Below are 25,936 nucleotides of genomic sequence, written 5' to 3'. Positions count from 1 at the left end.
ATACGTGTACTGATAGCAAATTAAGTGTGTCTGTGTGATGTTTGTAGGTGTTGTATACTGTACATGTATTTTGTGCATTTCAGTATCTGCATCTTATTTAGCCATTATGCTTTGTACTAGGGTTGTAACGGTATGAAAATTTCTTATCACGATTATAGTGACCAAAATTATCACGGTTATCAATATTATCACAGTATTGTTAAAATGTGCTGATGTTCAAAAAGTACGGACACACAAATCACTTCATCAAGTTTTACATTTAAAAATTAACAGATTATAAATGACAATTTGACTGACAACAGTTTAATAGCGTGTTCAAATATCTAATGTAAATGTTCAAATAAAGCTTTGTTTCATAAAAAGTTAAACCTCACAGCCTTTAAATGAAGAAAAAGGTTGAGTCAAAATGACAATTGATTAATAAATGATTATATGTATTTTATCTGCTCCATAAATAATTCTAGATAGCTTATCTGAATTGTTAAATGTGTAGAATCCACATAAGCTTGTTTTTTCCATCAACCGGACAAAATTTACAGGAGGGCATGCAAATTCGGTCCGTTTTTGGCCAGACAGAAACTGCACACAGGCTGAAGGTAAATATAAGTCTCTGTAAATCCTCTCACTGACACTAGGTGGCGCTTATGGAAAAACTGAATTACAAACTCCGTGGACAAAGCAGTATTGCGATTAAGAACACTTCCTTTAGGTATTACATGGAGCGAAGATGAAAACAAAATGTCATCGAATCGTTTCTGAAGACAGTCAGAACCTTCCGAGGTATATTCATATAATTAATTCATTCAGTCATATATTCATTTGTATAATTCCCTTAACACTCCTTTAAAACCTCCCAGCTTTTCCGCCCTATTTTCACTCAAAACTAAACTACTCTGCGTGCTGTGACTGTTACTTAAAACTGTGCTTTATGCTGGACAGTATTTATTTATTGTGAGTTGATCAAATCACGGTAATTGAATACGGTTTTAATGATAATTAAAATATGAAACGGTAATACCAACCGTGGGAAATTTTAACATGATTTATCGTCAAACCGATAATCGTTACATCCCTACTTTGCACAATGCTAGGGAAGCTACTTTGAAACTGTAGCTTGCAAAAATAGTTCAAATACAGTTCAAAGCTAATTTAAAAAAGGTAGTTAACTATAAGCTATTAAAAAAAAAGTAGCTAACTACATCAAAGCTTTTGAATTATACCATTGTTATATTCTATGATTAAATTAAAAAGAGCAAAATGTCAATTAGCATAAACTAACTTCAAACTAAGTCACCTTTTCACTGCTAACATAGTGATAGCATTCGAGTAGTTAGCTAAATAGAAGTATTTAACTTTTTAGATACTAAAAAAAACACACTTGAAGAGCACATTTGATTACCACCTCATCTCGCTTGGTAGTGAGGTTGTTTGTGTAATGTATCAAACATTATGTCATACTACATTGCTAATTGTTTAAAAAATAGCTTGTTACTGGAAGTGCGATACCACGTTGAAAACATCAGAGCTACTGATTTTTAAGTGGTTCAAATATAGTCAAACTATCTTTTGGAAAATTAGCTACAAAAAGTAGCTATATAGCTTAAAAAACATCAATTAGCATAAACTAGCATCAAAGCCACCTTTTCTTCGTTTACGTAGTTACTGCTAAATAGCAGTTAGTACGTACTGATAAATAGCAGTATTTAACATTTATTTTGCTACAAAAAAAGATGAAGAAAAATGGGTGATGTTTTAAATGACTAGAGCGTGTTTGATTATTGCTTCATTTGGCTGGTTGCGAAATTAAACAAATAATAGTTAGCTAACATTTATTTGGCTCCAAAAAAATATTCCAAACCAAGTAAATTGAAATCCTAAAAAGACACTCTAGTAGAGTGCATTTGATTATTCGCTCATCTCGCTCAGTTGCGGGGCTGCTCACACAATTCATCTTGAACGTTGTTGTGCTACTTTTTAGAAAAAGTAGCTTGTTACTGGAAAAGTTACACCACTTTAAAAACATCAAAGCTACTGTCACGCCATTGAAAAATGTAGTTAAGTCAGTAGTGTCATTACGGTCTGTGGTCTAGGGGTGCGAGAGCGTTCGTGTTTGAGTCTAAATTTCCTCATTACATCTCAAACTGCAGTTTTCCATCTTGGCTGTCATAAAGTGTGTGCCCCTGTTTTAGAGTAGGGCATTCAATCAAACCAAAGCAGAGAGCATACACACATTCATCACTGTTTAGCCGCAACTCCCTCAAGAAGTGTGTGCCGCACCGATGACAACACACACTCATAAGCTGACACTTCAGTATGAGGTTCACTTGACAAACAAAATACACACACAACCACAAATAAATTCTACACACGCACATAATGGAGAACACCCATGAGGAACGCGATTCTTCCGTGTCTCTTGTTAATTCAGCTGGTATCGATATGGGAAAGCTGCTAATTGTAGTTATGTTCTCTGCATTGATTAAAAGACAAAAGCGCCACAGAGAGCTAATGAGAGCGAGTGAGTGAGTGAACGTACGTGTGCAATTCAACTCCGGGAGGGAACTCTTTGTTCATTCTGTTACTGCACCTGAGAGCACTCATTGCACTCCATTATAAAACAAAACCGGCTAGCAAGGGAGACGTCTGTGAAACTGATAAAGGAGGACATGAATTGGACTTAAAAGAAAAGTTTGTCCGCAATGGCTGGCTACATTGATTTCCAATTGGCTCTAAGAAACTTAACGAGCTCAAATGCGAGATCATTGGACACTGAGAGCGTGAACTGGCTGTGTATAAAGGAGATTTACTCTTAACCACTTTTTATTGGGTGTATGCGGTTTGCATTCACTCAGGGCTTTTTGTCAGGTCACTGAATCGGTGCATCCTGGGTTACAGGACAATAAAGCCAGCAAATAAAGATCAGTCATAATGGCTTGATCTTAATTGTCAAATTAGATGCAAGGTTAGCTAAGGCTAACCATTTAAACTTGCGGATAATCTGAGAAGTTGCTGTTTTTAATTAATTAGTTTTTTCCCTATTTATTGTATTTTTTCTATGGCATTTACTTATACTACTATACAAAATAATAAAATAACATACAAAATATATATATCAAATATAATATAAAATAAAAAAATATATATAAAATAAAATAAAATAATACTTCACACACTTGAAAACTTTGACCATGCAGTCCTTAAAAGTTTGTGCCTGGCTGTCAGAAGCCATGAGAACTCTTCGACCAGAAAAAGTTACAGAAATGAAATAGTTATTAACGTATTAATAAACGATGAACTTTATGAATTTATGAAGAATTCATGCGTTATTGTACATTTAATGTACTGCCTGTGCACAGACTTTAAAAAAAGTATTACATGACTTTGAATAGAATACAGTAAAAACACTTCATCATAATGAAATAAGTAAATGTACAACATCCAGACTTATTCTGTTCATAATAATTTGGGGCAAAAATGTGTTTAAATATCATGAAAATAATTGTAAAATGCAAAACAAAAAACAAAACAAAATAAATGTATCCATTATTGTAGTAACTGACTTAATACATTTACATAGAAAACTATTAGCATTTTTAATGCAGTTAAAATACAGTATTACAATAATGAGAACAAAGAATTAATATGAATAACAGTGAATTAATAAATGAAAAAATGAATAAATAAAACAAATAAACATTAGACTTATTAAATGTTACAAAAATAATTTCACAATGCAAAAAATCTTGGCATTTGCAAAATATAATAAAAATAAAAACATGCATCATTGTAGTATACTGCCTTCATATATTTAAATTGTAGTGCTGTCAAATGATTAATCGTGATTAATCGCATCCAAAATAAAAGTTATTGTTTATATAATATATGTGGTATATACAGTGGACAGATAGGGTACCAAAAAACTAACTAGCGATCTGAAACAATGGCTTCGGCGCCTGAAGGGTTACGGATAGGGTGACCAGACATCCTGTTTTTCCTGGGAGTCACAATTCATTGTCGATTAACTTAAAGTTAGTGAAGGCGCGATAGGCAGAATCGCGCTGACAGAAGTGCTCTCTCGCGCACACTCCACTTCTTCAGTTCTCACACAGCGCGCGATCAAATACACACACAGCAGTCCAAATATCTATCGTGTAGAGAGTATCTCACGTAAATACAGTAGGATATGGCTTAAGTGAACATAAACCGGTGGGTGAAAACTGAATGTGTGTCAGTATTACATGCATCCGTATTATATATTACATGCGTTTTAAAAGGACAGCATTCCTAATTAAATAGCTGTGTCATTAATGTTAACCAACAAAAGATATTAAATAAATGTATACTTAAGTAAACCTACTGTATCTGAAAAATTTGTTTAATTTGTATCCCTACAAAAAATTGAAAATTCATTCCAGTTTTTCCAAATTCAATCCTTGATTCAAATTTCTCATAAGCTTAATTGATTTAAAGAGAGAAGAATTAATGACTAATTTTTGTTTGAAGACTACATATAAAATAGCTACCAAAATAAATGTTGGTAACTGCAGTTTGCCTAAAAGTAAATGACTAAAAGTTGACAAAAATGCAATGATTTTCGTCGACAAACTATGAAAGACTCAAATTACTAAAATGTGACTAAAGCTATTAAGCATTTTCGTCTCAAGATAAAGACTAAATCAAAAGTGCCTGCCAAAATTAACACTGATATACATAGATATACACCGTACACACACATATATTATGCAAACAAAAACTTTTATTTTGGATGCGATTAATCGTTTGACAGCACTATTATACTGTAAAAAAAAAAAAAAAGTTAATAGTAGGCCTAATTAAATATTTTAATATATTTTAATATAAAATATTTAAAAATTTAAATGCATTATCACAATAATGTGAATGTAGAGAAGCAATATCAATAATGATGAATAAATAAACAATATAAATAAAAATTTACATATAACAAAAGAAATAAAATAATAATATATACAGTATTAAAAGAAAAACATTGTGAAATGTGACTTGGGCATGTTTTATGAACCCATAGGGAAAAAAAAAGATGATGAGTAAAATCAAAAAAGAAAATAAGAAGGAAAATAAAAAGGACTCCTATAAACATCATGAGGAAAATATAATGGCCATTTAGATGCTTCCCCAAGTGACACAGATAATGGTAGAACATTCATAAATACATGCATATAAAGAAAACAGGCTGTCATTTATTTCTCAATGGTCCATTAAAGCAGTAAGGCATAGTCACACCTGCTAATGGCTTCCACCCACATCCCTTTTTAAACAGGGTCGTGCACACACACATATATTTACACACATACATGCACACACTAGAGCAATCAGGTGAGCTATCATAGCCCTGGGGAAACAGCAGTGACATGAATCAACCTCAATCAGATGTACAGTAGAGCAGCACACCAAGCCGTATTTATCAGGAGTAATATCTGACAGCAGGCCGGACTCAGCACATCTGCCTCTCAGAGTGTGTGTGCGCTGTAAATCTCTTGTTATTGTGATACATGACTAGCTCTGCAGGTGAACGGTTAAGACCTCACACACTGTCTGCAGCCCCAAACGCAGACGTGTTGATTCGTCTATGAGCGCTAGTCCATTCTCAACTTGACCATCAGTGCCAGGTTCCACTCGGAGTCCATAAAATTGAACTGTTCTCAGAGTGAAGGCTTTTTTTATATAACTATATCTGGAATAAACAGTTCCAAGCCTGTTTTTCCTAGCCATTGTGTTTTATGTTAACTCTGAAAGATAAACAAGAAAGAAACTAAATCGCTGTTTGTGTTATGGGAGGAAAGACATTCTGTGGTTTCAGTCTGTTCAGGTCAGAACTGAATACAATGTACTTGATAAAGTGAAGTGAAGTGACATACGGCCAAGTATGGTGACCCATACTCGGAATTCGTGCTCTGCATTTAACCCATCGAACGTGCACACACACACCGTGAACACACACCCGGAGAAGTGGGCAGCCATTTATGCTGCGGTGCCCGGGGAGCAGTTGGGGGTTCGGTGCCTTGCTCAAGGGCACCTCAGTCGTGGTATTGAGGGTGGAGAGAGCGCTGGACATTCACTCCCCCCACCTACAATCCCTGCCGGCCCGAGACTCGAACACGCAACCTTTGGATTACGAGTCCGACTCTCTAACCATTAGGCCACGACTTCCCCTTCCCCATTAGGCCAGCCGATTAATCGGCCGATTTTTGGCATTTTTTAATTAATCGGCATCGCCGATTGTGCTGCAAATTAGGCCGATTAATATACAGGCGCATCTGCAAGGAACACGTGATGCTGCCTCGTGCGGCAAGCAGATTGCCATTCCACTGGCACAACGGATAACCCTGTGATGTCCCCCTCTGCCTGCTAACTTTTTCAAGAGAGAACTACCTGGTAAGGCTGTGCGATTAATCGAAATCGAATCGCAATCACGATTTGAGACATTGCGATTTGCTAATGGCAAAGCCTACGATGTGAACGCGATATTACCTTGATCCAGAGCATATGCACGACTGCCAGCTTTGAGTGACAGTCTTACTAACCAACAGAGTGAGCGCACCTTCTCCCCGACCAGCACAGCTCTAGCCAACTGTGTATACCATTTAAAAAGGGTCAGATCAAAAGTTAGGCAAATTAAAACTAAAGAAAACAAACATACATACATACATACATGCATACATACATACATGCATACATACATACATACATGCATACATGCATACATGCATACATATATATATTGCATGTTCGCTAATTCAGAAGACCGCACACCAGCCCGTGTCTCTGAATGCTTCTCATAAATGCTCCGCTCTGCCCCACGCTGCGCGTCTCACGAACGAGCCTCACACACGCAGCCTGTCTCGTAATGTTCTTTTATACTCGCGGTCTCGCGTCCGGTTCTGCTCCGCAAGTCTCTCACGAGCGCATCTGGCAATATGGACGAGGCCCGACACACGCGCGCAACCTGTGTCCTGGGTACATACAGTAAATATATAGGCTACTATAAAATTAAAATGCATTTCTTTTAAATCTATTACGCAGTAATGAAGGCAGCAACATATGATAGATAGGACAGAACAAGAAAGACTGTTAATACTCTTTCATTGCGCAAAAGTAAGGCTCCAATATAGAGCAGCAGAAAGCGCTTATGTGCATCCCGTGCGCAGAATGATGCGCTTGAAGCGACACGGAGTCACAGCGCGCAGCCCTCTGAGTCCGCATAGAAACATTCAAAGTACAAAGGGAAGAGATATTGATGCGTAGTGTATTAAATCTGTGCGTAAGTTTATTAAGCCTTTTCTTTTAACAGTTTTAAACCTCAGTAACTGTGCGCTCTTGAAGAAAGTTTGACTGTAGTAACCGAACGCGACACGCAGTTTGATTGCTGAATGGAGGATGACAGACAGCCGCAGTGGAGAGAAGAGTTTACCTGAACTTGAATATGTAATATTAAAGACTTAAATATTCATCTGTACCTCAGATTAAACGATGAAACAGCTTCAGAACACTTGAAATATAGTGCACGAAAACTTTATGGTGCTTTGTAATGTTTTTGTGCCTTTCGTGGGGCTCAACAATAACACAATAGTACACGCACAATATCGGATTTGGATCGGTCTCATCTGACCGATACCCTATCCGCAGAAAATGACCGCATCGGAGTCGATACCGATCCTGAGTATCGGATCGATGCATCCCTACTTAAAATAGAATAAACAGTTGCAATAATATTACACAATAATTCAGTTTTACTGTATTTTTGATCAAATAAATACAGCCTTGGTGATTATTAGAGACTTCTTTCAAAAACATTACCAACCCCAAACATTTGAACATACAACTAGCAACCAGCCTACAGGTTTTTGGAATTTATAGATCTTTTCCATTATAATTTCTGAGCATTTTTACAGACAAGAGTGTCAGACAATGAAAAACAAGCTCATAACTGAACCTGAAAGACTGAAGTGCATGCGTGTGAATGTATAAAAGGGAGCAGGCTGGCTTTAATGAGAGAGATGAGTCGGTGAAGGTGCGAGTTTGAGAGGAGAGTTAAAAGCTGGGAAACGCAGCCTCTCTGTAAGAAGCATAATTGCAGGAAATGACAAGTAGGACGTTGGAATGCAGCCAGAGAACGCACGCCATTCAACAGAAGTTCAGGGCTCCTAAACACACCTCTGCCTGTGTACCTCTTCAAAACTGGACTTATACGCACAGAATAAACAATAGCGTGGGAGTGATCAGAGCTGATCACATTCCTCAGAAGTCTATAAGACAACTTTTTGCCCTGTTCGGAGAGAAAAAGACAAGCCCTGTAATTACAGAAGGAACACACCACAATTGTGACTATCAAATCAACAAAAAATAGACAGAGAGGTCAAAGGTTAAACCCGTCGAAACGGAGGAGGCGGAGCCAGAACCCTGCTGAGATTTTCAATACAAACGGTCGTCATGGTGACGGAATAGCTGCTGGGTCTAATGGAGAAGTTTGAAAGCTGACAGCTCTGACAGGCGTGGAGTCTAATCTCACTGCCCACTGGTTCCAGGTTCACAAAAATATATTGAAATTTCTTGAACGTGGGAGACGTTTAAATACGTCTGGAGAGAAAAAAAAATCTCAATGGAAACAAGAAATTTCTTATATAAACAGCGTCGGTTTCAGCAGACTAATCTCTAAAAGAGGTCTGACCAAAATGTTGTTATGGGTCGGAGGAGGATGATGATGAAGGTTTTGAAAGGTATGGAGAAGGAACTTGAGTGGAGAAACGCTGCTCTGTAGTGTGATGAGACAGACACCATCATCACAAATCCGGTTAAGGCTCCAGTTGGTGTGAGGAGAATTGATTTGTGTGTGAGTGTGTGTGCCGCTGAGGTCAGTGTGTATAATGGAACAGACAGGGTACATCAGCCTCTAATCACTTCAGCACTCTCGTCCTCCACTCACACCTCGTACCTGCAGATGCTCTTATCGGAGCAATTCTAGAGATGGAGAAAGAGACGCTCTCTCCGAGCTAATAAAGTTGAGACTAACTGCATATTACTTATGTCACAGTGTGAGAACATGAGAAGCCGAGATGGTCTCCACCCACAATGCCCTGCACAAGTGCTTAATGTAAAGACAAGTAGAATGTGTTCCTGGATCAACATTGATTGTTTCTTAATGCATGTACCATTACATTTTGATGGATGCTTACAATGACTTTGTCTAGATCTATTGATTTAGTTATAAAATACTAAAAATGTAATTTATACACACACTGATTTGTATCTTTTCTTTTGTGAGCATATTTTTATTTTTGTATTTAAACAATTAAATTACTTAATTAAATTGAACTTACAAGAAAAAGGAGAAATTGTTGAATAAAGTATATTTTTATTTTATTTGTGCACAAAAAGTATTCTCGTGGCTTCATAAAATTAAGGTTGAACCACTGATGTCACATGGACTATTTAAACAATGTCCTTACTATCTTTTTGGGCCTTGAACGTGGAAGTTGCATTGTTGTCTATGAAGGGTTAGAAAACTCTCAAATATTATCAAAAATATCTTAATTTGTATTTCGAAGATCAACGTAGGTCTTGCAGAGTTTGAACAACATGAGGATGAGTAATTAATAACAGAATTTAAATTTTTGGATGAACTAACCCTTTAAGTAGTTTGGCAAAAACCTTTATCAAAGTTTTTAGCGGGTTTTATTTTTTATTTTTTTACTTTTTATCCTGAAAAACTATTTTTAAACCCATATTATTCCCAAAATGAAGACGTGTAAACTCATGTATTCAGATACAAGGAAAGTATGCTATTGCTTGTTATAACGTTTTAAACAACCAATATTAATACAAAATAAAGTTACAAACTTGGTACATGTGTTTTAAATCAAATTAAAACAAATAAAATATCATTTAATCATTAACTAAAGATAAAAACAAATGCATATTTATTAATTTTTTTGGACCAATAATCTGCTCTGCCTCTGTTGTTTCAACCCCCCCTCCCTCCCTCCCTCCTTCAACCACTTATGTAGAAACCACTTTTCATGATACAATTAATTTCCCATCCTGTCCCACCCTGCAATTTTCTTGTTGTATATCTTGCACTACTTCTAAATGTGGCATTAAAGTAGTAAACTAAGTTTCAGATACAACATTTTGTGCCTGCACACCAGCCAAGCTCTGCTTTAACACCCAACTATACTGAAAATAAAATGTGTAATGGAAAATGAATTAAGAATATCCAAGTGTTTTGGGTGATTGTCCATATCAGGGTTTGCCATATCACAGGTCTGCGACTACAACTTAAGTATTAATGAGAGTCTGCCCTGCTCTCGTTCTCCCAATCCCACTCTATATGTCCCATACACACACACATACATATATATATATATATATATATATATATATATATATATATATATATATATATATATGCATCATGGCTCAAGGACACCACAGAAGAACCTTGTTAAGCCAGGGTGGAGCGAGTAAGATTGGATTCAGACTCATACCAAACACACTGAATTACATTATTGATCACAAGATAGAAAGGTTATGAAAGAGCCAAGGGGCTACACTAGCATCCAATCTGTGAAGCAAGAGTATCTGTGAGTACCAAGAGAGCATGGGGTGCTCTGTCGGACAATTCATAGCACACGCACACACAGTGTGGCTCTATAATTGATTAAAACTGGCTCAGAGGGCAACTGGTATGCCGACCCTCATGCATAATTCCTGATCTGTGCCTGGGTTGCACTGAAACACTCCTTATGATGACCTCCCATCAGTCCTTGGAGACGTACAGAGAGAAGAGAGAGAGAGGGAAACAGGCCTGTTTTCTTGCGGGACACAGTGACCGGTGCATTTATTACATAGGAAGGCTACCTAGGCCATGCTACAAACGAAGAGAAGTGATCGAGGACACACTCGCATGCACTTCGTGTTGACAGAAGCCGGCAGGAGCTCTTATCTCGGTGGAATGCGCAACGGCCACAGCCTGATAAGAGCCGGTGTTCCAGAGGTCGTTCAAGCGCTTAAGCAACGGCCAGGCGGAAAGGGGGAATGGCGCTGCAAAGCAAACCGGCTCACTATCTTGGGTTTTGTTATGCGTTTGAACGCATGCTCTAGCGATAGCGTTGTTTCTGGCTTTGGCGTTTGTTGTGTCATCCTGAGTAGCTGTCTGTGGTTTGTTTGACATCTCAGGGATGGCTTTCCTAAAGGCGGTTCAGGAGATGAGAGATGCTTTAGATCTTCTGGCCCTGATCTCAGGTCATGGTAACCACATCATCAAACCGCTATGATGTCAAAAAATGAAAGCAAAACCTGACTCGAGAATATTTGGGAATGTTTCTCCGTAAGGTACTTTCCGTTACTTGGGCTATGCAACCAACTAGGATTAATTACGTATATTAAACTGAGGAATTTACAGTCAGCTCTGGTCTGTACGGCTCACTAGAGAGACAGCATGCTGAGAAGAACAAGCAGGGAAAGAGGGGGTAGGGAAATATGGGACATTCCAACTATTGAACACTTTAAAGATGGAAACGTACTCTAGTTTGCAAGACGTGATTGTTTTACTAACAGAGACAGCTCAGTTAACAAGCTTGATATGCTTTCTTGTGTTACTGTCACAGTAACAAGTCTCAGTCTTCATAGAGCCATCTTCAAATGTGCCATTAAAACAGATGTGCTGTTATCAGTAATCGTAGTGTATACACAAGATGGACAACCTGTACAAAAGTATTTGGGCAAAACTGTAACAATTACTGTGAAAATGCTTCCTTTCAGCTAAAAACGCCAGTGTATTTAGTGATAGAGTCACTGTTTGTTTGTTTACTCTTAAACGGACTAGCGTATTAGCTAGGCCAGTCTGAATTACTAGCCTTTTAGCATAATTTAAGCGAAACAATACTTTCTGCGGATTTGAAAAATATCAGTAAACAATCCTGTCAAGAAGTCTGAGTTTTAGCCATTCCTCGTTCTAATAAACAGGTATTTGCGGTCCTTGTACGCCTATTATCTTAGAAATATTGTTATCGTAGAAAATCAAGATGGCCTAGTTTTCATATTTGGAAGCTAGTTATAAAAATACTGACAAGATTCTCTACAATAAAAGGCATGTCCAACATGTGCAACATAAACCAACTATAGAAGACAGTGACAGTTTAAGCCAGTAACAGCTGTACTTTCTCCTTTGGCAAAACTGAGAATCCAACACTTGTGTGACATTGCTACTTAATTATTATTTGACACTTTCACATACTTGTAGAAAGTGTATTTCAGGCTTAATTACTGTTGTTGTTTTCTCCCATGTAAACATTATTTTGTCTCATACTTCCAATAATCAACTAGTTCATCGTTTGGATGAAAATATCTAGGTAACTTGTTATTATTCAGGCAGCTAATTATAAAAGGTGGCTCTTTTTATGACTGAAAGAGTAAACTAACCATAGAAGAAAACAGTTTATGTTAACGCCTTATAGCTCCCCATGTGACAACTGAGAATTTAACACATACTTGTGTAATGTTAGTAATAACGATTTGACATTTCAGAACAGCCCTTCAGAACAAACTTTACTTGCGCAAAGTGTGAGAATTCCAAAATTTCCATCATAAAAATGTGCTGTTTCTTTAACCATGAAGTGTTATTTCTGTGTCTCATCTACACTGGAAAGCAAGAGCAAAACAGAGAGGATGAGACAGAAAAGGCAGCCAAAACTAGCTAAGTGTTTTACCCCATAAGTGGCATGAGATGAAGAAAACACCGATAAGGAAGGAATGGGGATACTAGAGAGAATGACTATGTTAAGCTTTTTTTAATGATCTGTAATGAAGCTTGTAGGAGTTCAGTACTACCAAGCTTTGTTTGTAAAAATAGAACTTTACACTTTACAGCCCACAACGTTGCTGTACTTTTGCTAAATGAGTCAGTCAAACAGAATCTCGTCTAAGCGTGTGTGAAGGAAGAGATGAGGTCAGGCCTACGAGAGCAGGACTGTTACATTTGGTTCTGTTTAATATCTAGTGGTGCAGTGGGTCACTTTGATGAACGCTGGGATGCTGTCAGGGAATTCTGGGAAAGCTGCTGTGGTCAGAGCTGGAAACAAGCGACGAGAATGAGAAAGGGAATGACAGAGCAAAAGAGAGGGAGAGAAGGAAAGAGAAAGGCATCCAGCCAACATCAGGTGGGCAGAGAGCCAGCACACAGGAAATTAAGCTCATGAGCTGAAACAGAGACTCTGACCACACAAACATACACAGAACAGATTCACACAACAAAATTATACCATTTATGTATGAGCATTTATATGTGAAATCGGTTAAATCTCCATTTTATGCATTGACTCATGTTTCTCCCCTTTCTCACATGCATACGTGGATACGCTCTACATTATCTGTTCACTGTATCTTTGAAGCCGATGGGAAACAGACAGTGTGTGAGTCTGTGTTAAGAACACATTTTCCCATCCAGCTCAACTTGGAAATGCCAGAGGAGATTCAGAGCCCAACAGGGCAGAGATCGCAACAACATAAATGCATCACTACTAACATTAGTCATACTTAGGGTTAGAGATTTGAACAAACCTCAAATGTAAGTATTAAACTTCAGCATATAACTCGTCCTGCACCATTTGCGCTTTAAACATGAACTGTACAATTATGCTGTATACAATTATGTGGTTTGTTCAGAAGTTGTGTGCTATTACTTGTTTAACTAACCATGTCTAAAAGACATGAATATCGTATATTTTGTTATAATCGACTCTAAATGGCTGCGTTTTATGCAGTCTGAACAGCATAAAACACAAAAAATCTGATTCGAACTACATCCATATTATGTGTAGGGCTGCAACAACTAATCGACAAAATCGATTATTATCGATTATGAAAATCATCGACAACGATTCTCATTATCGATTAATCGGGTCTGCCCACAGTGCACGTCCAACTTCAGCTGGTTAGTCAAATTACGGCACTGAATAATGCATTTCTATGGACAAAATGCATCTAAAAATAGTGGAGGAAACAGAATGAGATTCTGCCGGAGAAGCACGTGATCCAAGCTGCCCAAAATAATTCTTTATTTTAAGCTTTAAGTTAATGCATAAGAGTAATGGCTTGCCCTGTCAGGCGCTTTGACAGATGCGTGTGCGTCCTCAGCGCAAAAACGTTCAGTTTACGGTCATATCCTTATCTATAAATGCCACAAATTCACGCGAGCATTTCCATTTTTGCATAAAGGTCCGTCCTGACAGTCTGTGTTAAGTTTAAAATACCGAATGAGCGCCGGCGCGGCGGGCGCGCGCACGCGCGTCAGACGGACAGAACACAGTAGAGAGGGAGACAATTAATAGGCTTTTCAGCGCAAATATATCCACTGTGCTGAATTATCTGTTGTTGAAAGTTAATTTAAGGTTTAAAATAAATTAAAATATTTTATGAGAGTAGGAACTTTAAAGGGATAACAGCGTGTAATTGTCTGTCTGAATATAAACATGAGACGCTCCATAACGGCCTTTTACAGGATAAAGAAATGACGAGGTGACTGTGATCAAAGTAGTTCCTGCAGAACATTACTCTTACCTGTTGGTTAACACTGAGTTTGTGTTTTTATTCGTCTTTATTATTATCTTTATTATTTTAATTTTTAATAGAGGTTTAAACTATATTCAATTTTTACAATGCTTAACAAATTTATGTAAGTTTTTTAACAATGTGTTTATGTAAGGTTTGTGCCACTGCTGCTCTAAAGTAACAGTATTGGTGATAACCAAAATCATTTTTCGGCTTTCTGTACTGGTTAGTACTCCAATATGTGTAAGCTCTTTAGTAACAGTAGTAGGCTATTTTTAATGCTATAATATCATTATTGCTGTTATCTATGAAAGAAAACCAGAGCACTTATTTTTTTTTGTATTTTTTATTTGAGTATTTTTTTTTCGCGATACCCAATGGCAGTCAAAAAGTACATAAACAATACCAGCAAGAATGCAAGCTGTTATGAGGACATTTTTTATTATTATGTCCAATAAATGACAATAACATTTTTAAATTTAAACAAATTTTTGACAAATTTCTAAAATATGTTTTCTCTTTATTATGATAAGTGGTCTAATAAATTAAGCACTGTATGTTTTCATAGCATTCAGTTGTCACGTTTGTTTGAAGGACATTGGGCAGAATGTGGAATAGTGTTTTTTTTGGTCAATATTTTTTTTAATCCGATTAATCGATTAATCGAAAGAATAATCGGCCAACTAATCGATTATCAAAATAATCGTTAGTTGCAGCCCTAATTATGTGGTTTAAAATCCAATTAATATCTGATTTTTTGGAATGAGACTCAGTCTGAATGGTGAGATTGGATTTCAAATTGTTTTTTTTTTTTTTTCTTGTCCGGGTTTCAACATATATAATATCAATATCATAAAACAGGTCTCAGGTGTTGTATAAGGAAGTCCCATGGCAATATGATGATGGCAATATCATGACTATAGCAACCAACAAAATATCCCCGATATTAATTACACTGGCTCAACAAACAGATTTCACTTGCAAAATGACCATGCCATCAATGAGTCGAAAGATCAGATTTGAAAAGCAAACCAGATGTGTGTGCAGTGTAAACAAAAGACATCAAAACTTGGACAATAAGAAACCACTTAGCAACACCTCAGCATAGCAACAGGGTAAAAAAAACACTCAGAATACACTTTAGCAACCTTAGTAACTATTAGAGGTCGACCAATAGCAGATTTTTACAAGAACAATCAATAGGTTAAACAGCCCATAACACTCCAAGTAAAATATTCACAGACCTATACAGAATACTTCAGTCAACTTATGCAAATCTGCTTCAACGGAAAATGAAAAACTAGTTTTATTTTATACAGTTATGTATCATTTTTCATTGCTAGTTATTTTTAATTAATATTTTATTCACTAAATATTTAGTTGAAAGTGAACCATTATGCATTTCTCTTTTTTATTGCTTTATTTTATTTTTATTGTATTTTATTCCTATATTTTATTCACAACATTTTGAGGGGGGAAAGCAGGTTACTTTGGTAATGCATAGCTAATCATCTCTGACCGGTGCGTACCCAGTCTGTGTGTGTACTGCATTGATATGTCAAAATGAACACTGCAGCACATACTTATCACACACTCTTGGAAGTCCATAACTGTGCTAGTTCACTCCGCGGGGAGCATGGGGTGATTTACTAACTATTAAATGCAACTGGAGGTAAGTGGAGGTCAATCAGTTACCAGGTCGTTCACTTCCCATGTTAGCAGCGCTCTGTCTCTCTCGCTCTTCCTGTCTCCGTTCAGAAGTTTACACACAATCAATGAAGACTCACAGAAGGGATGTGTAAAACAACATATTTCCAATATTGATAAGTTGTTATCTTGTCTAAATGAGCAATTGGTCTTAAAGAAGTCATGTTTAACATTCATGTTAACCAAACCCTAATCAGGAAGAAGACATGTCATATGACTCATGATAACCAATGACTGACATGACGGCATAAGTTCCTTTTCCAAACTTTTCGGAAGTGACACATTGCAGTCAGGAATTATGGGAGTTTCCAAACTGATAGTACACAGTGAGAGGATCATCTGTGACCATGAGAACTAGTCCTGCTGTGACTCCTACCCTTCAGTAATTCATGATTTGACAGTTGAGGTTTAAATGACCTTGGCCTCCAGCTGTTACTCATATTCCCTCCTCCCTCCACATTCCCCAAGATAAACACATGTAAGAAAGCACATTTAAACACACAGAACAAAAAGGGCAAACTTATGAAATCTTTTCAATTCACATACATATCATCACGCCTTCAGCCCCAGAAGTAGCCTATCTCCGTAATTAATATTACTGATCCCGGGAAAAGAGGGAAGAGGAAATATCCTACAGCTCAGGGCTATTGGCACAGCACAGCAGGACGAAATATTAGCAGTATTTTAAAGATGATAATTAAAATTAAATCTCAGTGTGAGGAAATTGGACTGTTTGAGGATTAACAGCAGCACCGCTGATGCCCGTGGAGGAATTAAATCCCGCTGTGTCAATGTTATCGAGGAGCAATTCACCAGTACATATCATAGACACAAGAGGCCAACTAACAGGTCTTTTAAGCAGCTTTTCCGTTCAGCAGAAAAAAAAACTAACAAAAAGCAAAATACATTTGAATTGTTAACATACGGCAGCAGGAAGATGAATAAAAATGTCCAAAAGAGTTCATGGGATCATTATAAAATCCCTAGTAAAAAAAATTAAAAAAAGGAATATTTAAAATACATTTATTTCATACTAAATCAAATCTATTACCATTTAGTTTACTGACAGATAACTCGAGACTCACTGATATAAAAATTATAATTAAACTTTACTTAGCATATTACTTGTGCACAATGCACTTTTCTTAATATGAAGTCTAAAATGTGTTTTAATGTCACTTTTGATGAGGATTGTATGATCTTTGAATAATATCATGCAAAATATTTAAAGTGTACCTGAAGTATACTTGCAATAGTTCCACTTTAGCACGATAAAATATACTAAGTATATCTTTAATTGGACTTCAGCACTACTTCTGCACAATTAAAGTGCATTAAGTACAAAGTTGTTCCAAATTAGCAGATTTTAAGTATACCAGTTTATTATACTAAAAGTACAATAGCAGGACATTTTACTAAGTACATAAATATAAAAATGTACTTGTAGTATACTTAGCATGAAAGAAATGTATTTCAAATACATATAAGTATATTTATTTTTCACTTGGGATGGGGGACATTTGTGTCCCACATATAAGAAACACAGCAATTGTTTTGAAAATATACCACAAATTTCATTTTATAAAAATAAATTTTTATATAACACCATTAATTTGATCAAATAAAAATAATAAAATATATACACATTTTATAAAGAAAAAAAACATCAAAAGACATTGATTGAAGAAGTTAACTAAAATAAAATTACATGTCACCTCATTATCATCAATTTATCTTATACAGGTTTGCATAATTATAATCTCAAAATGTCAACCCTGTTGCCATGACTTTGTTTAACAAGTATCTGATAAAGGGGATGTTTGTCGAAATGTTTGCATTACATTCTCTTTTAAGCACTTTGCAGAACCACTACCCTGAGCTTGTACTGCAAATTAAACTGTACAATATCAACTATGTTACTTTTCTGAATCCATAACTACATTGCAATACACTGATAAAGCACAAATTTATTTGACAGTGTTAAAAATTACTTTATAAAACTGGAAAAGCTGCCGGTTTTATACAAAGACTCCATGAATCAGCCATATGTCTATTCACATGGGCCTCATTTTTGGCCAGAGCCAAAGACCATGGGACAGTTCCAAGTGTTTTTGTGTATTCAAGATTTAGATTACATGACTCAAAGGGCCTCAAAATTGGCATGCACGACTGCGGCTACCATTGAGTTCCTGCACGGTTCATCCAGTCGCACCGTTACGCAAGTGCATTCATCATCCAAATCAGATGGAGCTAAATGCAGAAAAGCAGCGTCTGCTTTGAAGTTCTGCAAATGAGAAGCACTTGACTGACATTAGGGCAGAGCTGAATAGATGTTGCCACCTCTCTCTTGCTCTCTCTGTCTCCTGGCAAGCAGCGAGTAAAACATGTTCTTGTTTTTTTCAGGACCCCGAATAAAAAGCACGCTGGAAGGGAGAACTCAGTTGGAGGGTCTTCAAAACAGCAATAGTTTCAATCTTGGAGGCCTCTTAAAACAGAGCGAGTCTGTAAGGACAAGCACCTTGTTCAATAACCGCTCAGTCAATGGACTTTTGTTAGGATTGTGTAACGTTGTAAAACCCGGGTCAAAGTCCTCATGTTTCGGGTTGAAAGAGATTTAGCGTTCATAGAAGCGTAACCTGACTCCGAAGAGCTCGCCGATTGAATTCAGAATAAAAGACGCTGGACGTTTTGTTCTAGAAAAACAAACAATATACCCTAATGGCGATCGTGATTACATTACAAATGGTCTTTTGAGGTACAGATCATCGTGGCATGATGTTAAATACACTTTTTAGGCTAATAAAGGTGGTGAATAGATGAGTGAATGAAGCAATCAATCATCTTAATGGCCATTTCTGTTCATTATGAGCTTTTGTCAGACATTAGCCATGGAGGAAGAGACAGCCAGACAGGACGACAGGTTGCAGGGTTTGTGGGGGGCTCCATATGTGTTGTGAGACACCGTAGGAGATTGGGGGATGTGGCATTGTGTGTGTGTGTGTGTGTGTGTGTGTGTACCCAAGAGACTTACAGCTGTCACTCAGATGTAGGAGAAGAAGTGTGATCTCACCTCACACACTTATTGACACCTGCTGACACCACCCACATGTTTGGCCACACACACTTTTCCCAGTCTGACAGAAATGTGCACACCTGCCAAAACAGCACACAAGGACAGCTAATGGATCTGCTGTTGGCGACAGGTTCCTTAAACAAACCATTTAAAAGCCGAGAGGCCGTCTCGAGCGAATGTGAAATGCACCAGAGACATTACTGTGACAATTCAATCCGTCACTCTCGGCGTCACGCTGATACCAAGTTACAAATTAATACGATCAACTAATTTTAGACACACTGCCCACCCTCACACACACACACACTAAAGTCACACCCACGGACATGACAAGCATGTTTAAAAAACGCAGAGCAGACATGCCAATTCTTTGAGTCATGGTGGCCGTCAGACAGATCCAGTTTGTCAGAAACTTGTAAAAACAAAACAGAAGAAGTGTTAATAACTCTGACCTTTACACAAAGTCCAAACATCATCAGACTTTCCTCACGTTCAGAACTCTTTCTAATGTAAAAAATCACTTTAGAATAAAAGTTAGAGGAGCTGATATCCTCATTTCTGTCAATTTAAGTTCCTTAAAAACAAATATATTTATCTCTAATAACCTTTTATTTCACACTTAGATCAGCACTGCGCATTGATTTATCTGCCAGGCTAATTATTCAGTCGATTCTTGGCCAGTAACAGTGCCCACTGGGGCATTTAAGAAATTTGCCAGTTTTTAAGACTTGTCAATTTAAAAAATTAAAAATAAAAAAAATGTAATAAACAGGTTTGAATTTCTGCTAGGTATGTACCACAGATCTATACTATATTGTCTAAATATATAAAGAACAAAACATAAACATAAACCAAACAAAACATTTTTTTTTTAATTTAACAACAGCCTTAAATAAAAAACAAAAACAAAAAAGTTAATGTATTTTCAGACATTTTTAACCAATAAATGGCCAACAAAAACAATTTTTTGGAATTCTTTTATTATTATTATATTAAATTATTAGTGCTTAGATCTCCAAAAGACCAATATCAATAAAATAAAATAAATTTCAATTTTAAAAAATGTAATTAAATTTTGAAAATCTGTGAATAATAGATATGGCACCAACATTTCTAGTCGCAATTGCCATCGTACTGCATTGGCATTACATCAGCTACCCTGCTCTCTAGGTATCAGCTGATGAAAAACCCATATTGATCAAGCACTAACTCTGAGTGAAACAGCTCTTATATTGTAGAACTCTCTCAGAAAAGCAGGTCTATGCCTTCTCAGTATGGAAGGACACCTGTGCGGTTATCTATACACAAATCAATGACTGCTGAAGCGTGTGACTGAATATAAACAACATTTAGGAGAAGCACAGGCACAAATTCCCATGATCACACAACATAATATTTCTCATGTTGAGCATTAATGCAACAGGCATTCCAGGCCAACAGCTTAAACAGAAGTATGAAGTAAACATAACCTTTGTCCCCTGATAATGCACAAGAAGACCGATGCGAGCAAATTAATCTGCTGCTCCAACCCAGAAGACGTTAGCTCTAGGGCATCATAACATGCCCTGGCATGTCTCCATCTCACACTTCCTCTCCACCTCATTCCCAATAATTAAATATGATGTCCAAAAGCCACATTCTGATTTAAATAAAGCAGAATGGAGGGGGGAAATGAGGTTGTATCAGGCATTGTGGCGGCTTCTCGATAGACATTGGCCTTTGTGCGGCTTTTTCATTATTCTCAGCACAATCTACCAGTGCAGATCCATTAGCGTGACATAGGCCTAAATTAGCACCCATAGAAATACATTAGCGTCACTGTATATGAGGATTCAGAGCTGAAGTGTTTTTCCTCAGACTGACAAGATGCTTGCTTCTATTGCAACAGCTGACAGAGAAAGGCAACCTGCAGAAGGCTGTTCTGGGGCATACAAAGGTTCGTTGACCTCAAAGGGACATCAGCCTTAATCACACTTTTGAGTTAAATCTTTTTAATGAATTGGCCGATCCAGTTCACAAAACCAGCCAGAATTATCCATTCATGAATCAAACTGATCCGTTTCTCAAGTTCCACTCACTGACCCCTTCGTGGTTAACATCAATTGCCAATGAAAAAAACATCTTAAAATGAGTCCTGTTTATGGTGTCAATGTGACTTTTTGAAGAACATCCTGGCCAATCTTTTTAATATAAGGCAGTAATTCGAGAACTGGGACTGTTAAACTCCAAAATGAGCATTAAAGTACAATAAAAGTATCAAAAAAGAAGTTCCTATGACTTTTGCAATATATTCCATGTCTTCTAAAGACATTCAATACCTTGCCATCAACCTTAATTAGAATTTACGAATGAATTACTCGGAGTCAAATCTTTTTAATGAATTGGTTGATCCAGTTCACAAAACCAGCCTGAATGATCTGTTCATGAATCAAACTGATCCATTTCTCAAGTTTCACTCAGTGACTCAATAACAATTTACCAACTTTGAGTTAAGGAATGAAAAATTATTTTGAGTCAGTGAATCAGTCGATCCTATTCATAAACCACCCTTAATGACTGAATCAAAATCTATTGCATGGCTTCAGAATATTTCAAATAAAAGCGCAAAACTCATTTTTATGACACATTAATGATGCTTTTGCAACATTCAGTCATTCTTTGAAACTAAATGAAAAAGAGCAGCAACTACATTCTTCAAATGCTTCCAAATGTTCCACAGAAGTATCCCATACCGGTTTGAAAACAACATGAGGTTGATTAAAATATCAATTCGCATTTTTAGTCGAACCTTCCCTTTAAGATAGACGTGCTGTTCCCGGGTTCTGTTTATGCATGACTAAGCATATTATTTTATACTATTCAAAAATCGTGCCCACAGCACAAACAGAAAATTAATCATTAGAGTTACATAATTATGAGCAACAGTAGAAGTACCTTCAAAAAAAAAAAAAACCTTATTCAAATAAAATTCTACTCCTGCGCCAAGAGCGTTCTTGAGAAACATAATGCAGAACGGCAGAAAGAAAAGCCATCGTGATTAGCTCATAACTGAGTGGGCTGTTCAGGAAGTGAGAATGACTGAGTGAACATCCAGACCACAGATGGGCTTATCCAGGAGGCCCGGCAGAGATGTACGAACAAGGACAACGAACCCACAAACACAGATACATACTGTACGCACTTTCAACACACTCTCTTTAATGCCAGTTATTCAGCATTATCACTCTCATAACTATCAACACTCTGATATCACAGACCAAAGGACCTGTTGAGACACAAGTCAGTGATTCAAAACAGGAAGATGAGGGTTTCACATGATTATCATGATTCTTTAATCAAGCCAGCTCAATGTTCTATGGGCGACATGAACAAACACAAACACACAAAGTCCTCAGGAAGTGCATGAATGAGGCCAGTGTACTGGGTGCATGTTCCTCGACAAGAAACACAAATAAACACAGTCATTGCCCATAAGAGACGAAGAATGGAGGAAGAAAGAGGGGTAAAAAGAGCGTACTCTCTCTCCACGCTCTCTGTTTTTGACCATTGATCTTTGACCTTGAGGGGGCCGGATGACTTCCTGCTATGAATCGCTCAAGCAAGAGGGACGTTCTCATATGGAAGAATCAAAACAAAATTTTGTGGCTGTGTATGTATATTCAGTAACTATAATACATACAACTTATTTAAAATATAATCGGGGCCATTTAGGTTTCCAGTTTCTGAATACATCCACCTAGTAGTTACTCAGATATCAGGCAGAAACAAATGTTAATTGTTAAGAATACCCATTAAAGAAGCTAATATTCTACTAATTACAGTCATCAAATCCATGCAAACCCACTGAAATGAATGCAATCAAAAACACTCCAGGTTTTTACATTATATGAAGTAGTTGGGATTCGGTTCGAAGGGCTTAAGCACACAAATGGAGATATTTCCCAGAAACACTGTGTATTTGTACTTGTAATCGTGTAAAAAAAATGCATTGCTTGCCATTACTTTTTAATGAATTGCAAAATTAACTAGCAATTTCTGAGTGAAAATTGTTTCTATGCCAATTTTTTTTACTGTATAAGATGCTGTTTGTCGTCAATGTCCATTTAGAATAGCCATCCAGGTGAGCTTTGCCGCTGAGTATCACTTTAAACGTAAACTTGGACTTGAACTTTCAACTTTCACCAGTTAAGTAAAGCTTCAAAGTATGCCTTTAACTCACAGACAAACATTCAAAGTGATCAGTTGTGTAACACTGCCAGCAACTTCACTGCAATACAAACAGCAACGCAGCCACCAAATTACAGAGCAGAGAGAAATTTGATTACCTCATTATAGTTGATTTTATCACAACAGCTTGTATAATATGAGAGCTGGGGGTAATTTGGGAAATAAACAAGCAAGGAGAAAATGAAATGAAGGTAAGTGAAACTCATCAGACGATGACAACAGGAACAGAGATACTGTAGCTCTGCTTTCTGCTCCATCCACAGTCTGTGACAGATGGTTCACGGTCAAACACAACAGGTATTACTAAATATCCCATCATTAATCCTTGTTTTACATCACGAAACTGCATCTTAGGTGGGATAGTGCTAGTTACACTATTAGGACAGCATATGTCAAGCATCAGCTCAGTGTTAAGAGGAACAAACATCCGGCTAAAGCAAACAGAATGAGCAAAGGAGAGTTTGAGTTATCAACAACATGCTAACATGTCATGTGTAAACCCGAAAATCTTGTTTCTTCAAGACTTTAGAGGATTGAAGGCAAATATGTGTTGCATAAACCAACCGATCAGAAGCCAATGTGGCACTTATAAATGTCATATCATGGTACTAAGATGTTTTTCTTTTCACATATAGTCATGTTTTTAGATATGTACCATGGTACTACTATTGTACACAGTGCCATGGTAATCTTGGAAATACCCTGGCATACCATGTAAACACCATGGTAAAGAATGCCAGTACTGATACTATCTACGCCTCGTATCTTTCCACAGTCTTGCGTGCTTTTATCGCTTATTTACATATTTAAACAATACGTTACAAAAGTTGCATGTCAACGAGACCCGTTGATGTTTTTGATGGAAGTGTTACAAAGCTTTAAAAATCGATTGCTTCGATCTGCTTTATTTTGAAAGAACTGTCACAAATGTAGCGATAACAGTTAAAGTCTGAAGCCGCAAGACTCAAGAAAATAAAACGATTAGACGTTGTTTTAAACGTTTACAAACATGCGCGGCTAAGAAATGTAAACCACGCAGTTAAAACAAACAGAAAGTTGAATGCTCACTCACCTTTCTGAGAAACAGCTCGCGATGGCAGATCAAGATTTGTGCTCGGAAACTGCCAGAGAGCGACCGCGAGCAAAGCTTTACATTATTCGTCTTCCGAGTGGATCACTGGAGATAGTAGAAAAATAGAGTATTCCTTGCGAAAAGCCGGGGAGGCAGGACACTTTGTTAGGGCAATCCGAAGAAGTATGGGCGATGTTGGGAATACAGCGTCGAAAACAATTCCTGGCTTTTCCACGCCCTGTAGGCTGACCTTCAGACAAGCCGCCAGGTGCGGGTGATGTATGGATGTTCAGGGGTACCTGTGTGAGTTTTGAAGGAAAGCCGGTGAAGTAAAAGTCCCCACGCGTGATGTATGAGGACAGAGGACTCATCTGGACCTGCCCCGATTAACCAGAGGGAGCACTCGCACTCGCGCGCGCGCTCTCTCGCGCTCTCTCACACTCTCGCTCTCTCTCTCTCTCTCTCTCTCTCTCTCTCTCACATACACACTTTCAATTTCAAGTTTTTAAATACAGTGATATAATACAATAAAATATATTATGCAATAATAAAAGATGACAGGTTAAATTTATTTCAATTTCATGGCATGCAGTGTTGCTAAACCATCAACACACAAAAAGTCACACAACAAAATAAAATATGGTACCAGACATTTAAAATGACAATTTGACAAATATTAAAATGACAATGTAATAAAATAGTTGTTCAGGAACAGTCAACAATGGCATTTAAATTAAATAAATATTTTTCAATCATTTTTAAATAAAATAATATCTGCAATATGCAAAAATTAAGTACTATACATAAAATAAATTTCAATTGTATGGCATACATTGTTGCCAAGGCATCAATACACAAAAATAGTGATATGATAAAATAAACATACTGTACCAGAAATTTTAGTATTAGCAAAGTTAATAAATTAAAATGAGAATTTAGTTAAATAAATGTTCGGGAATCCTCTTCAAGGCTTCAGTGCAATGACATCAAAAAAAAAAGAAAGTTTTTAAATAAAATACCAGCCTAATTGTAATAATAAAAACTATTATTACAAAATAAATTAATTTGTATTTTATGGCATACAGTGTTGACAATGCATCAATACACAAAAACAGTTGCATGATAAAATAAAATAGAAATATCTTACCATAAATGCTAGTTTCAGTAAAGTTAATTAATTTAAAAATGCATTGTTGTATACAGTACAATAAAAAAATGCATTCAAACAGACATTGTTACAGTTTTTTCAAACTATATCTCTGTTTTATCTA

At 36.9% G+C, this 25,936-nt stretch overlaps 1 protein-coding gene across 2 annotated transcripts in view; it reads right to left on the bottom strand.

Annotated features, from left to right (window-relative positions):
• Positions 1-25,092, bottom strand: part of LOC306861326 (plexin-B2-like) — a 110,965-nt gene extending 85,873 nt beyond the window's left edge. Inside the window, exon 1 of one of the 2 annotated variants that reach the window (XM_079403532.1) lies at positions 24,666-25,092. The gene's annotated coding sequence lies outside the window, so the exon portion shown is untranslated. The remainder of the gene's footprint in view (positions 1-24,665) is intronic. The other variant, XM_079403533.1, reaches the window with a different exon arrangement.
• Between the last annotated feature and the right edge of the window lie 844 nt (positions 25,093-25,936).

The sequence above is a fragment of the Barbus barbus genome (assembly GCF_936440315.1).
Source record: "Barbus barbus genome assembly, chromosome: 42".
Lineage (NCBI taxonomy): Eukaryota > Metazoa > Chordata > Actinopteri > Cypriniformes > Cyprinidae > Barbus > Barbus barbus.
Note: the sequence above shows the minus strand (reverse complement) of the source record. Positions and strands in the feature narration are given on the sequence as shown.